Below are 14,846 nucleotides of genomic sequence, written 5' to 3'. Positions count from 1 at the left end.
TGAAGGTGTTTTTATTTTATTAGCATTCAGTCAGCAGAGACGAGTTTGGCCTGTGTTTTTTTTTTTTTTTTTGCCTTGCCCTTTGAATTGTTATTGCACAGTTAGAAACACATAGCAATACTAAATAGCTATCAGATACTGAAAATTGAAGTTGTCAGGGGCAGAAGCATTCACAATTTGCTTATTTCAGACAACCCTGTAGGCATGCACTAATAATAATAAAAAGATTATTACAGTGGCCTATTTTTTTTATGGTACCGTAATACAAATTAACCACAATCTGAATTCAGCTGAATTCAACATATTTATAAAGCACCAATTCATAACACATGTAATCTCAAGGCATTTTACAGAGACAATTCAGCCAGATCATGGTTCAAAGTAGGAAAACCAGCTTAAAACCAGACTCAATCCCTCACACCAAACATGCTTGTAGAGACAGTAGAGAGGACAACTCCTTTTAACAAGAAGAAACCTCTGGCAGAACCAGGCTCAGTAAGAATGGCTATCTGCCATGGCTGACTGGGTTTCAAGGGGACAGATACAGACAAACAGAAAGAAGTAAAGAATTCAAGATAAACAGTTATTATGCTATTGAAAAGGAAAAATTTAATTTGCTGCTGTAGCTATATCTTAGATTTTTGAAAATACGTTACCATCATTAGGCAAAGCTTTTGAATTTGTGGAGTATTTGTTAATTAAAACCTTTTTGTTATTTAGTTTCCTTATATGTCAATTTATTTCTTCTTCATTGACACTTACAGACCACATCTAAATAGGTCTGTTTCAATACTTGTTAGCACTAAGAATTAACTTGAAATTAAATGTATTAAAGCAGGACCAAATGCTGAAATTTTAACTCAGCATCTGATAGGGGGAGAAAAAAGAATATTTCACACACCTTGAACATAACATGGTTGATGGAGCCAGATAGACTGGTCTGAGTAATTCAGAAACTGCTGATCTACCTGGATTTACGCAAACAATAAGGTCAAAAAATGGCCAAATAGGCCCTTGTTAAAACAGAGGTGTGTAGAATACCCTCTCTGAGTACACTGCATGTCACACTTTAAGCTCATGGTCTCCGTCAGCAGAAGATGACACTGGTGGCATTACAGTCAGCTCAAAACAGGACAGTTGGGCTAGTGTTTAGACAAAATTACACAATATCAGACAACAAAATTGTATCTAGTCGAGTGAGTATTCAATCCAGCTTCAATATTCAGCAAATTCACCAAAACCTATCTGGTTTTCACTTCTGAAAATCTCTCTTTGTGCCAGAAATGCAACAGAACTTGGTTCAATGTCACAAACATCAACTCAGCCCAAACCAGTTTCTCAAACATGACAATGGGTTTTTCTGTATGGTAATGACTTCCAAAGTAGAGCAGAATTCAACAAAACAATTAAAGATCTAAATCATGAATGTGTAGCAGAGAAATCTGTAGCAAGTGTGTGATGCATTTATGTTGATGATGGACCAAGAGGTCAGAGAAATGCTTTTGAAAGTGTTGAGCTATCTTTTTAGTTATGCTGCTATAGGCATAGACTGCTGGAGGACATAGGGACCCTTTTTCATCTTTCTGCTTCATTCTCTCGGTATTTTCTCACTCTGAAGAATTTGTTAGTTCAAGCTTTAACGTTATGCTCTCTCTGCTATTGCTCATAGTAGCTTCATCTGGTCTGCTGTGTTTGGCTGTGACGATATTCTGGACAGGAGGGTCAGCAATCGTTGTAATCAGCTGGTTTTCCCTAGATAGAATAACTTTAAATTTATTTGACTGTATGATCTGGTTGAATTGTCTCTGTAAGATGCCTTGAGATGACATGTGTTGTGAATTGGTGCTATATAAATAAACTGGGTTGCATTGAATTTGGATGATGAAAAAGGTCAGTACTTGAATGCCAGGAATGGGTCGGGGTATATTTTAAGGAAATTTTTAAGAGTATTTATCTTTTTTTAAAATGTTTTCATAAAACAATAATACATTTAAACAGGTCCCCATTTGGTCTTTTCTTAATGTTTCTGATAGCTTACATTTAGGTGTGAAAGGAGAGACATCCATCCATCCATTATCTGACACTTATCCTGAGTGGGGTCGCAAGGGGTGCTGGTGTCTATCTCCAGCAGTCAATGGGCGAGAGGCGGGGTCCACCCTGTACAAGTCGCCAGTCCATCGCAGGGCAACACAACAATTCATGCACACACTCACACCTAAGGTCAATTTAGAGAAGCCAATTAACCTAACAGGTATGTTTTTGGACTGTGGGAGGAAGCCAGAGTACCCAGAGAGAACCTACGCATGCTCTGGGATAACATGAAAACTCCATGCAGAAAGACCCGGGCCGGGAATCAAACCCAGAACCTTCTTGCTGCAAGGCAGCAGTGCTAGCCACTGCGTGTCTGGTTTCTGTGGCGTGCTGAGCAGCCCGAAAGGAGAGACAATCAATTAATATTTTATATAGTACCAGCATGACTTGTACCCGAGGTCACATTGTTAAAAAATATTTTACTGCATAGTAGCTGTTTGTCTTCAGATGTTGGCTTTTAGCCTGGTGGCCACTTATAAAGGGGCCACTACTGTTCTGGAGTTTTGTTTAGGCTCTTTGAAATACTGAGGTAGAGGGAATTGGGTCAGGTTTGTATGTGTTTTTAAAGATGAAGGCAAGAGAAAAAACTGGAATAAATAAAAAAAATATTGCAACAGGATAGGATTAACCTCCAGTTGGCAAGAAGCACTTGGAAAAGTTACCCCCTATCCATCCTCACTTACATATCAGTTCAGGTCACAAACACACTGAACCTTCTAATGCCCCGTCTGCTGCAGACACAAAAGAAATGTGCAAATATAAGTCACGATAATACCAAGAGCAAATGGATTTCTCCTCATCACCTTTAAGAAGAATACGCCTCCAACAACACATGAACACATGGACCCATCGCACTTTCCAGTTAACACAATCTCACTTCAGTGGCCACAGACAGAGGGGGAAAAGAAGAGGAGAAAAATAGGGAGGCAACAGTGGGAGTGAGAGAGAGAGAGAGAGAGAAAGCAGAAGAGGTGTTGCCTCTCCACACTGATCCCTTATGCTAAGAGGGATTTGCATACATTTTTAATCAAAGCAAATTAGATCATAACCAAATTAAATCACGCTTTCCAGCCGCCCCCTTCTCTGTCTGCCTCCTATTCCATCCACCCACCTATTCTTTATCATTTAATTATAGGCACTAATAGGTATGGTTAGACCAATAGAAGCAGAGAAAAGAAGGATCTGCATATATATGAAGCTAACTGACAAAAGAACGAACTGCATGCACCAAACAAGTTGCTGGATTCCCACATACACCTAAAGAAAATAAAGTTTCTAGCTGCAGGTTTTTGTCTGTGCAACATTCGGTGGTTTAGCTACCATTGTCATCTCATATAAACCAATGAATACGTAGCAACAAATCAATTTAGACTCAAACAAAGCAAACCCCAACATTGGCTAACAGATCAGTCGCACGCCACAGAAACCAGACACCTCCTCCTACATTCCTCTCCACACCCTATGCTGATAAACAGATTGGAATCAGCGCCCACTGCCAGCTACTGCCAACAGATAGTTTCCACAATTGTCCAACAGCTCAGTCACAACCCTATTACAGACAGCCCTCATAAGCTTCACCCCTTCTGCAAGAAATGTAACAGCCACAAGCATGATTTGATGCAATTTGTAAAGACTTAGCAACCCATCACAGCATGCACATACAAGCATGATACAAGTATGATCACATTCAAATGTTTTTGTTTTTGTGTGTTATCTTAACATGCATATGGTGCTTTTGACTGTATTAGTGATGAGGACTTTCAAGAGACAATCACTAAAATCATCACACATAAGACATGATAACAGTAGATTAGTGTATGTGTATTTCGAGGTAAAAATACTTTCAAAAATATAACTTTCTGGAACATTCGATTTTTAGTATTCTATCCACTCCTTAAAGTAATAGTTTTAATTTTTCTCTTTAATATTTAAGGTTTGTTTCAAAATTAAACTAACATTCAACTGTGTGCACTTGGAACTGTTATTACAAAGAAGAAGCCAGAGTAGAAGTTGCTCTGTCAACAGAAGGGGAGCACATAATGTCATAGCTTCTATGTAAAATCAGCAGCTTTCTGATCCATGCTGTGTCATCTACAGGCTTTGCAAAGCTGCTCCCAGGCTTTGAGGGGGTGTCTTCTCCTCATCTGCAATTTCTGCCTCCACTTCATCCATAAATCCATACAGGAATATGCATATATCCTTTTCTCCTTTTGTGAATAGGAAATATACCCAGACTTCCCTCCCAGACAATCTTTCCCCCACTACTGTCTATTAAATTTGTCAGATCAAACTCCTAAATAAGGTTTCACAAGTATGAAACAGAAAACGTCATCACTCTTGGACAGAATGATTTTTTTGGCATTTTAATTAACATTTTATGTTTGAATATTTGTTGCTTAAGTTGTCAAAGTTTCAGACACTTAACCCGTTAACCAACTTTTAGAATTTTTGTGTCCTGATTTATAGGAAATTCTGCATCAGTTAATGCAACTGCAACATTTAGTAAAATTACATCCATCCAATTTTCTGTTGCTCTCTAATTGACAATTACCAAAATGCTGATGTACCTTTAGGAGGTCACCACTCCATCACAGGGAAACACAGAATTATTTTTTTGGGGGAAAAAAAGTCTCCATTAAATATAAGATGTTTGTTTTGTGTTTGCATGTTTTAGGCTGTGGGAGGAAACCAGATAAAAATATATCCAACACAACTGCAAGAATGAACATGCAGACCTGATAATGCAAATACATGTCAATTAAAATGCAAATTCAAAAAGGCTTAATTGTGCTTAGTTTTAGTCTCAACTCTCACCATGAGATTGGTTTTAGAATTTTTGCTAAATCTTGATCTGAGGATTAGGACTTTGCGAATTGGAGGCAAGAGATTCAGAAAAACCAAAAAACATTTGCTAAAGAAGGCTTCCCTTTGAAAAGAAATGCCAACTAAACTATTTTTAGCAGCAACAAGATAATGCTTTGAATTGATTCTAAATATAGATCTGATCAATCTTTTAATTTCTTGAGATGCTGAGGAAAGAAAAGGAAGGAAATCTCTTCCTTAGTTTAAATGAACATTGTCTAATGCTGTACATGCAGATTGAAACATAACTGTTTTCTGACAACATTTGGAAAATTCAAGATTAATTGCAGAGACAGAGATGTATTCCATGGATGCTGAGGGGGAAAAAGCATTCCTGACATATTTTAACTACATTACTATTCACAACTGGTGAAAATGCTAAAGTTAATGCTCATCACTGACAGTTGATAAAATGTAACAATAACAGAATCTAAGGCAGAAAGGCTTATGAAGAACATATATAAATAATACATGTAGAGTATAATAGAGAAATATTCTTCAAGTGATACATCAGCTGAAGTGACTCAAAGGACTCATAAATCCAGAGAAGCATTCCTATTCACTTATGATATGTAATATATGCTGTAATATTTTGTTGATGTGCTCCTCCCGGGTGTAGATTATGTGCAAAAGCCAGATCTTATTATTTCAGGATTGTAATTTCGGTGCACTCTTAATAAACAAAAACCTTTTTCATTCCTCACCACACAAATCTAGTGTTCTCAGTTTTACATGAGGAGTGAATAAACAAAGCCTTTATCAGATTTGTTTGTATGTATTGACTGTTTTAAAGGTTAAAGGCCAAATGCTCATAAAAGTCCACCAAAACTCTGTTAGGTGTAACAGTTGCAGAGTCTTGCAGCAAATATTTGAGAGGTTTTAAAGGGAGTTTGAGAGGAGAAGTGGGGAGGTCCACTGGGAGACGTGTGCACTGTATGCTAAGGTGTGAGTGTGTGTGAAGAGGAGTGTGTTGAGTGGTGCAGAGAGTAGGGAGTTGGCTGATGGGTAAAGGCATACTGCCTGCAGGTTCAATCTGCCCGCGAGTCAGGCATCAAACTTTTAGGTCTGCACATCAATTATTCAGCGCCCTGCATTGTCAGAGTCTTACCATGCCACAGCGCCAGACGACACAACTGGGTGCAAATGGAGCTGGAAATTAGGCAGTGAGGAATAAGGGGAGAGGGATGACAGGGTCAGAGAGCTACTGTAGGTTTTTTTATTTTTTTATTTCTGCAATTAGAGACTGAGGGATAGATGAGAGAAACAAAGATTAATTGTAGAACTATTGAGCCTTTAAAGTAGAAGGACAAAAATTTGGATGAAGAAAGCAAGGTGATCAGCTAAGGCCAATGTAAAGTACAAATCCTTATTTCCTCTGAAGGATATTTTTCTTTGAATATGACATTTATATTATTATTTGTACTTTTTATCATACAAATTTGCAGATTTTTGTTGTTTAGAGGCCAAATCTTTTTACCTTTACAATTTAGTCTTTATCATGAAAAATTAAGAGAAAAAATTTACATCAAGTAATATTTTAGAAACAGCAATATTAAAGTATAATTATTAAATTACATAGTGAAACCTCATACTTTCTTAAAAGATAAATGTACAGAAAGAAATTGCAAAGCCTTTTTTTAGTTATCTAAAGTAGTTTATAATTAAAAAGGGTTGAAAGCAAAAAAAAGAGCAAAAACTAATGACAGATAAATGGAGAAAATAAGAAAAGAAAGTTTACATATATATATATATATATATATATATATATATATATATATATATATATATATATATATATATATATATACACCGGTATATATATATCTATATATATCTAGATATATATAGATATATATAGATATTTTTGTGTTGCGCCCATGCACCGAAACCATCTAGTTGAAATTGTTGTGTGTGTGTATATATGAAGTATTGCATACTACTTTGATGTAAAATAATTGCCATCATGGCTTTGTCAAGCTGCTGCCTACCTTTGTGAAGCAAGAAAAATACTTTTTATTGCCTACCTGGAATGGGTGACAATAGTTGAATAAACTTTTGGCTCTCAAAATGTTATTGGTGCCCTATCTTTTGATACTCGCCGATACTATCTATATATATATAGATATATCTATATATATAGATATATATAGATATGTATATCATAACAGCTTCTTAGTGTAGATAATTTGTTCCAGATTATAATAAATGTTAAAGGGTCTGTACTTATATGTGTTTTTTCAACTCAGAGGCTTTACACTACATTCCCTCATACACACTCACATACTGATGGTGGCAAACTACATTGTAGCCAAGGCTGCCCTGGGGTCAATGAGTGAAGCGAGGCTGCCATGCACTGGCACCACCAGTGTCAGAGTAGGGTAGAGGTTTGAATGAGGACCCAAATGCAGACTGAAACTGAAGTAGGTTACTTGCAGATTTAAAATCCAAAAAAGTTCAACAGAAGCAAAAATTCAAAAACATAAATCCACAAAAACTGAGAACCAGTAATACTAACAACAAGGGGCAAAGAAATGACAGCAAACCAGCCACATTGACTGAGCAGGAGGTGCATAGGTGGGAGAGAGAAACAAAGACCAGGCTAATCAGCAGATTGGGAGCAGGTGTGAACAGATGAGTCTAGAAAGGAGCTAGGGAAAAGGAGACTGACACAGGAGGGCAACAGAGGACAAACAGGAAATACCTTGGAACTCAAATACAATCAAAAATTAGCTGAATAAATTCCACAAAATGGAAATAAAACCAAAAAAACTCAAAGATAAATGGAGATAAATGTAACCCAGTTTAACTTAAATGGAGTCAAAATCATGACAACCAGTGCCTCTGACCACCATCAGTAGACAATGAGGGTGAAGTGTCTTGTCCAAGGACACAACAACAGTGACACCCTTCCATTTCGGACACTGCTGTTGCCCAATTTGAAACGATCAAAACATATTTCTTAGGAGAAAACTATTTAAAACTGAGGGATGGTAGTCCACAGTTCATGACACAACTGGGGCCTTAAAAGTATGTCAGATTATCAAGACCACCACAGGTATTGCACATAAGCATTACATTTTTCAGGTAAGGAAATTAAAGCTTTTTAGTTTTTATGCTTCTTTTCAGAGTGAAATGCTATTAATTGAGTTTATATCTTCCCACATAATTTTATATAGGATTAATTAATCCTAAAGTGAGCTGTTGTTTTTTTCTTCATTGACACTTTGCCAGTGTCTTGCTGCAGCAATAAAACTTCAAACTTAATTCTTAGCTTCTTTTTGGTTCTTTTTTACTCTCAAAATAGTGATGACCAGTTGAATCCAAAGACACAATTTTGTCCTTCTGGATGAAAACATTAAGGATTTATAAAGAGCAGAAGAAAATGTATACAGCAATGACATACAGTATTTTTCTGTAGTGTATGGTACCTAGTAGTGTTGCACCGATACCGATACCAGTATCGGATGGGGCCCCGATATTGCCCTAAAATGGTGGCATCGGTATCGGCGAGTACCAACAAATAGGGCACCGATACCATTTTGAGAGCCATACGTTTATTCAACTATTGTCACCCACTCCTGGTAGGCAATAAAAAGTTCTACTGGATTCACTTTGTATTAGATTTTTTCCTGCTTCACAAAGGTAGGCAGCAGCTTGACAAAGCCATGATGGCAATTATTTTACATTATTATGGTATCGGTATCGGCCGATACTGCACAGCCAAGTATCGGGTATCGGTGCTAAAAAATTGCATCGGCGCAACACTAGTTCCTAGAAATGTATATTCCTCAAGTTAGCAATACTATTTATTACTCTACAGCTGGTAATACTATATTAAACTACTGATGAATTTTAACTACCACTTTTCTGAGATCATTTCTTATTTTCTGCACGCATTTTAAGCCTGCTTTCAACACAATGTTTTCCTTTGAACTTCTAGAACTTTGCTTGCGGCTTTGTACTAATAGTTTATTGAACGTGCATAAAAGAAGGAGCCTTTGTCCTTCCCATTAGGATCCTAACTTGTGCTGATTTCTAGACGCATCCTAAGCTTTATGATAACTATGAGTCATGTCATTATGTACCTGAAACAATCTTATAAAAATGAGCTGGAACAGTTGCTGTGAAAAAAAAGGAAAAAAAGAAAAGAAAATGTTCTTGATTGATTATAATGTAGGTTTTGCTATCAGTGTATTCATTATTTGGACAAAAGGGCAACTTTTTGCAACAGACCTGAGTCTAACCTATAGATAACACACATTTTTTGACTCACTTCTTATCACGTTAATGTCCCTGGAAGTTTTTTTGCAGCAATCTTCTTAAAGAAAAAAAAAATGGGACACAACTGATTTTAAAAAAAGCATGAATACTAAGAAAACATTTTCCCTCCATATGAGAAATTAATTTATCTAATTTAGCTGACTAGGTGATATAGAATACAATAGAATACAATAAAACAGACATTAAAATATCATACAACATTGAAAAAAATATATGGGTTAGGGTTAGGCTGAGGTATAGATAAGTAATGTTTAGGTTTAAGGTTATTTTTAGGGTTAGGACCTAGAAAGTGTTGAAAATGTAAGAAAATCAATGGGAGTCAATTCTACTTAATTCAGTTTTATATAGTTCAAATTCTCAACACAGTTAATCCCAAAGCACTTTACAGAGACAATACAGTCAGATTTGTTAGGAAAACCAGATGATTGACTTGCAAGACATGCTCCTCCTGAAGGAGCTGGCGGCGACAATTTTCACTTGCGTTTTGTCGCAGACTCTTCAGCAATCCCTTACACTGAGCATGCATGTAGAGACAGTAGAGAGGAAAACTCCTTTTTAACAGGAAGTAACCTCCAGAAGAAGCAGGCTTAGTATGAGGATGGTAGAGAGATAGAAGCAGACATAAAAAAAGAACGAGATATAGAAAAAGTAACTGTTTGCCAGCTCCGCAGGTGGTAGATCAGCTCCAAGCCAGTTCTTCTAGTCATATTAAAAGAAACAGGACCACACTGGAAACACGCCATATCAACACAAGATCCTCACCATATATAGCAAGAGACTTTATGTGTCACTTTTCTTACTTTATCTTAGTCAATAATAAATATAAAAAAAAACAAAACAATGAACTATGTTAAAAATTCTTAGTATTAGTACACATGCCTTATTTTGCAAAGTATCAACTTAGTTGAAAACCATATAGATTGCATGTACAGAAGAAAGACAGACAGGAGAGCTAAATCCTGGGGATGAATCAATAATCAGTATAATCCTGTGTGGTGGAGCAGGATGATGAAGGGTATGTTGCAGGGTGTAATTTGAGTCACAGTCTTATGTAGGGCAGTGGTTCCCAACCCTTGTCATCAGGGACCTCTTCCCAGCATGTTTAAGATGTATTTCTGTTGCAGCACACCTGGTTCAAATGTTTGCATGACCTCCTTGGCAACTAGGAAGGGCTGCAGAAGCCTGTTAGTCACTCATTCCTAGAAGTCAGGTGTGTGGCACAAAGGAGAGATCTAAAGCATGCAGTATAGTTGTAGTTAAGGAGTAGTACCAAAGCTGTTAAATTTATTTTACAAACTAAGCATATGTGTGTACACTTATCAAACCTTTATTTGCAGTAATTTGTGTTGTGCAGATGACTTGCCGTTAATCAGGATGTGGTGGCCGATGATATTATTGAATTCCCAGTCTTGATTATCATCCCAGTCCGCCCCTGGGTGGGAGACTGTAGCACGAATAACATCACTGTTATTCTTGTTCCAGCCCTTCTCCCTCCCACCACCTATACAGGGGCATCCTAGGACAAAAATGGCCTTCCTAATGAGCTTATCCATCTGATTCCTCTCAGCTGCAAATAAACTGCTGCTTCAACATACCAAACCATGAAAGATGGCTGATGGCATCACAGAGTCAAAGAATGTCTTAAGGATCGTCCCTTGCACTCCAAAACATCTACTTTGACCATTCCTGTAAAGAGTAGCAGTGGTGTTTCTTCAGGGTCTGGCTTGAACTGTACTGCTGTGCAGTTGTGGGTGTGTGCTGCTGAAATTCAGTCACACTGCTGTTGCTCTAGCTGCAGAAACAGATCGACAGAACAAAAAGTTCACATAGTTTCACAGTATTTTCTGGGACTTTTCAGCCAAAACATGTTTTCAGTGTACATAAGTATCTCTTTATATTGTGCGGCAACCTCTCTGTTTCCATGTTGTTTTGGCTAGTCATGTTAACCTAAGTTGGTGCATTGATTTTATTCTGACATTCACCAGGACTGTTTATGAGCTTGATGCACAGACGCTGTAGCATCCAGCCAAACTTTCTTCTTGTGGAAAGACATTGCTGAGCCGCACAACCTAAGTAGCCACACCCACACTGCACTGTGGCTGATGTTCATGCGTAATTTTAGTTAAACTGAATTCTTTGCAGACCCGTACCTTGTTGAGTGTGAGCTTGGCATAAGCATCCACAATCTCACTATGAGGTCATTAAAGGATATAGTAAAATTGCAAATAAGCATTAAATATTTGAGACTCTTATTTTGAAATATATATATGGACCAATTTGTCAAGTTCCCTGCATATACTGAATCAGTCATAACAACACCCAAGGCTTTAGGTACATTGTTTGCTTTCCTACCATCAAGCCCATGGGTTGAAAAAAAAAATGTGAAACTGGTTTAAATAGGAAAAATTAAAAGTGAATCAAGTCTTGATGTCATTTAAATGTGTGTCAACTTTATACTCTGCTGTTCTGAGTTGGTCTTGTGTGCTGACATAGAGATTTTATAGTTCACAGCTTTCAGGTGCATCACAATAAAGTACATGCCATTTGCCATGAAGTTACAATTTTAGTACAATTTTTTTAGCACAAATCTGCCTTACAAAAAAGAAAATAAAATATTGAAGGAACATTAGTGTCCTCAAATAATTTTATAGTATTTAGCTGAATTATTTAGATTGTCAGTTTTACTACCAGATTAGATATTCAACATGAAAAACTGAGTCATTCTTCAGCAGAGCAGACATACTAATGGCTATCAATTAAACAACACTATTATCAAATAAGAGCTATGCCACTCATGCACCATTATTTTTTTGACACCTTTAGAATATCCAACTGCTTTGCTTTTCTGGTGATCATATTGAGTGTGGTGAAGAGTTAAATACTTAGTCAGGCAATGCTGGAGTGAAGATTTTTTATCCTGTGTCTCATTATTCCGTTTGATTAAAAGAATTACAGACAACAGATTGACAAAGGTATACTAATGGAGGCTCTGATAAATGTTGTCACAACACAGGCTACTAACCCTGTAAGTATTCAAAGGGATGTAGCTTGGTAATTTCAGAAGTATAAGTTGTAACTTCCTGGCTGCCATTCTGGCTGCATTACAGTGCTGCCTTTGGTTTCTATCAGTTTTACCATACAATAATACATTTATTTGCTATTGTAGAATGATGTTCAATCATTCTACAATATCAAAAGATGTTAGGCAAAAAATATCATTATAAGGTTTAGACAAAAAATAGAATTAGACAACAAAGAAACTACCCATCTGGAGATAATATGGAAATAAAGGTGTATACAATTTAAAACTGCACAGTGGAACAGGGGGTAGCAATGCTGCCTTGCAGCAAGAATGTTCTGAGCTCGATTTCTGAATGCTCCGGCTACCTCCACCAGTCCAAAAACATGACTGTTAGGTTAATATGCGTCTCTAAATTTTCCTTAGGTGTGAATGATGGTTTGTCCTGTTTGTCTCTGTGTTGTCCTGCGATAGACTGGCGACCTGTCCAAGGTGTACTCAGCCACTGATCATAGACAGCTGGAGATAGGCACTTGCCCCCCTCGCAACCCCAGCTGGGATAAAGTGTGACGGAAAATGGATCAATGGATGGCAATTCAAAACTACACTATTACCATCTTTTAATGGGTCTCTTTAAATCAGTTAAGTCTCTATAACCATTGTGTTCGCTGTGGGAAGCACAATTTCTTCTGACTTTAAGTAAAGGATTTCTTCTGTTCTCCTGCTGTAAAAGGACTATATGGGGACTGCTTGATGAAGTTGTTCTCTCCTGATTTTTACACCAGAGCTGAGTATATCTGCAGGTCTTCCAGAAAAACCTTTGTCAGATTTGTGGATTTACAAATACTAAAACATTGAATAGATTTAATACAGCGTAAGGTTTTAGTGTTGATATAGAAAGTTTTTTTCTACTACTTGTTTCTGAACTAACACCATGTATTCCTTCATTAATAAGTTAGATGTGAGCACCGAGTTTAGCAAACATCTTGATTTTCTTCTCCTGATAGTTTTGTCTCACCCCAAGAGAAAGGACATCACTCATTTAATTTATTGTTGCTTCATGGGTTTATTTTGCATAAAGTTTTCAAGTTTTGATCCAATGACCGATCTAATTAGCCAGGGTAATTGAAAACACCTGTGTGGGTGTGCAGGGCCTTTCAAGAAGATGAAGCTTACTATTTTTACATAATCCTTTAGGGTGCTGTGAAAAGTATGCCTGCAGAGGATGTAAATATATGTTCTCTGTGGGTTAATGTGTTAATATTAATTATAAGCCTCCTTTTCAGCTGTCTTCTCTATCACCGATAAGACAAATAGATTTTGTTTGGAAAGGAACATTGAAGAATCACTTAATTAAACGTTGATGTGATGCATTGTGAGTGAAAATGTTCAAAATAATGAAGGGATAAAGAGGTGAACAAAAACCAAAAACTACCAAGGAAGTTATAGAAAGAAAAAAAAAATACTTATGCTCTTGTATATTCTGTCCTCTGTGCCTTGATTTTTTTTCTTCTGCAACCCAGATCAATCAATTTTCCTTTCTGATCTCTTGAAAAATAAAAAAAATAAACGTACTGCTGGTTTGGACTTTCACCAATTATAATGTGACATTTTGTGGAAAATGCACTGCAGATGCTGATAAAGGAGATAATGAGATTTAAAGGGGCTTAACACCACTGGAGTGGGCCAGAATGGCTTTCCACAGCTCTGCAATTGACTGCGTGGCTGACCCCAATGTCAGCCTGTGTCACTTATCATCTGTAAAACTGCGAGGCACAGCACTGAAGGAAGGATCTCTTTTTTCCAGACAAAAGAGACCACATTTTTAAAATCTAATTGTGCATTTTCTTTGTATATTTTCTCAGCCTATAGCATGTAACATTCAATTGCAAAACCACATGAGCGCAGAGGAACCCTCTCCACACACTCAAATGTACTCACACAAAGGCATGACTTCTCATGTGTGTGTGAGGCAGTCGTCTGGAGAGTGCAGCGAGGCGACTGACAGCAAAGACAGAGTGCTGATGGTGAGCAACACTGAAATCTCAAAAGTCGAGATGGATGGTTGTGCTTGTGCAACTGTGAATGGAAGTAGGTGGCTGGAGTTAGCAGCGGCTTTGGGAATCTGAGATCTTCGTAGCTTTGAAAAGAGAACATTATCTGAAATTTGTGTTCATTGCCTTGCAAAGCCATTTATTATTTGTTAATCTTTTTTGTATTATACAATGTCAAAACTACAAAGTTGAAGGAACTTTAAAAACAATACAAAAATCCAGAAATAAAAAAAATATATATATATAAAAAAGTATCACCTCCTTTGATATGATGCATGTCAATAGTAAAAGTTATTTAAAAAGTAATAATTGAGGAATTATACAAATTATATTATAATTATATTATAATTATTATAATTATTATTATGATTCTATTCAGAATTATATTCTATTTATTAAAACATGAGAACCGAACATCAGTTTTCTTCCTCTTCACCTTCAGTGCCATACTACTTTGTGTCTGATTTTTCACATTAAAGCACAATAACACAATTTGAAGCATGTGGTTGCCTTTTTTGCCTTACCTTTATTATTTCTGC

This window comes from Cyprinodon variegatus, unplaced genomic scaffold (assembly GCF_000732505.1).
Source record: "Cyprinodon variegatus isolate N-32 unplaced genomic scaffold, C_variegatus-1.0 Scaffold6, whole genome shotgun sequence".
Classification (NCBI taxonomy): Eukaryota; Metazoa; Chordata; class Actinopteri; order Cyprinodontiformes; family Cyprinodontidae; genus Cyprinodon; species Cyprinodon variegatus.
This window is presented reverse-complemented; position numbering follows the sequence as displayed.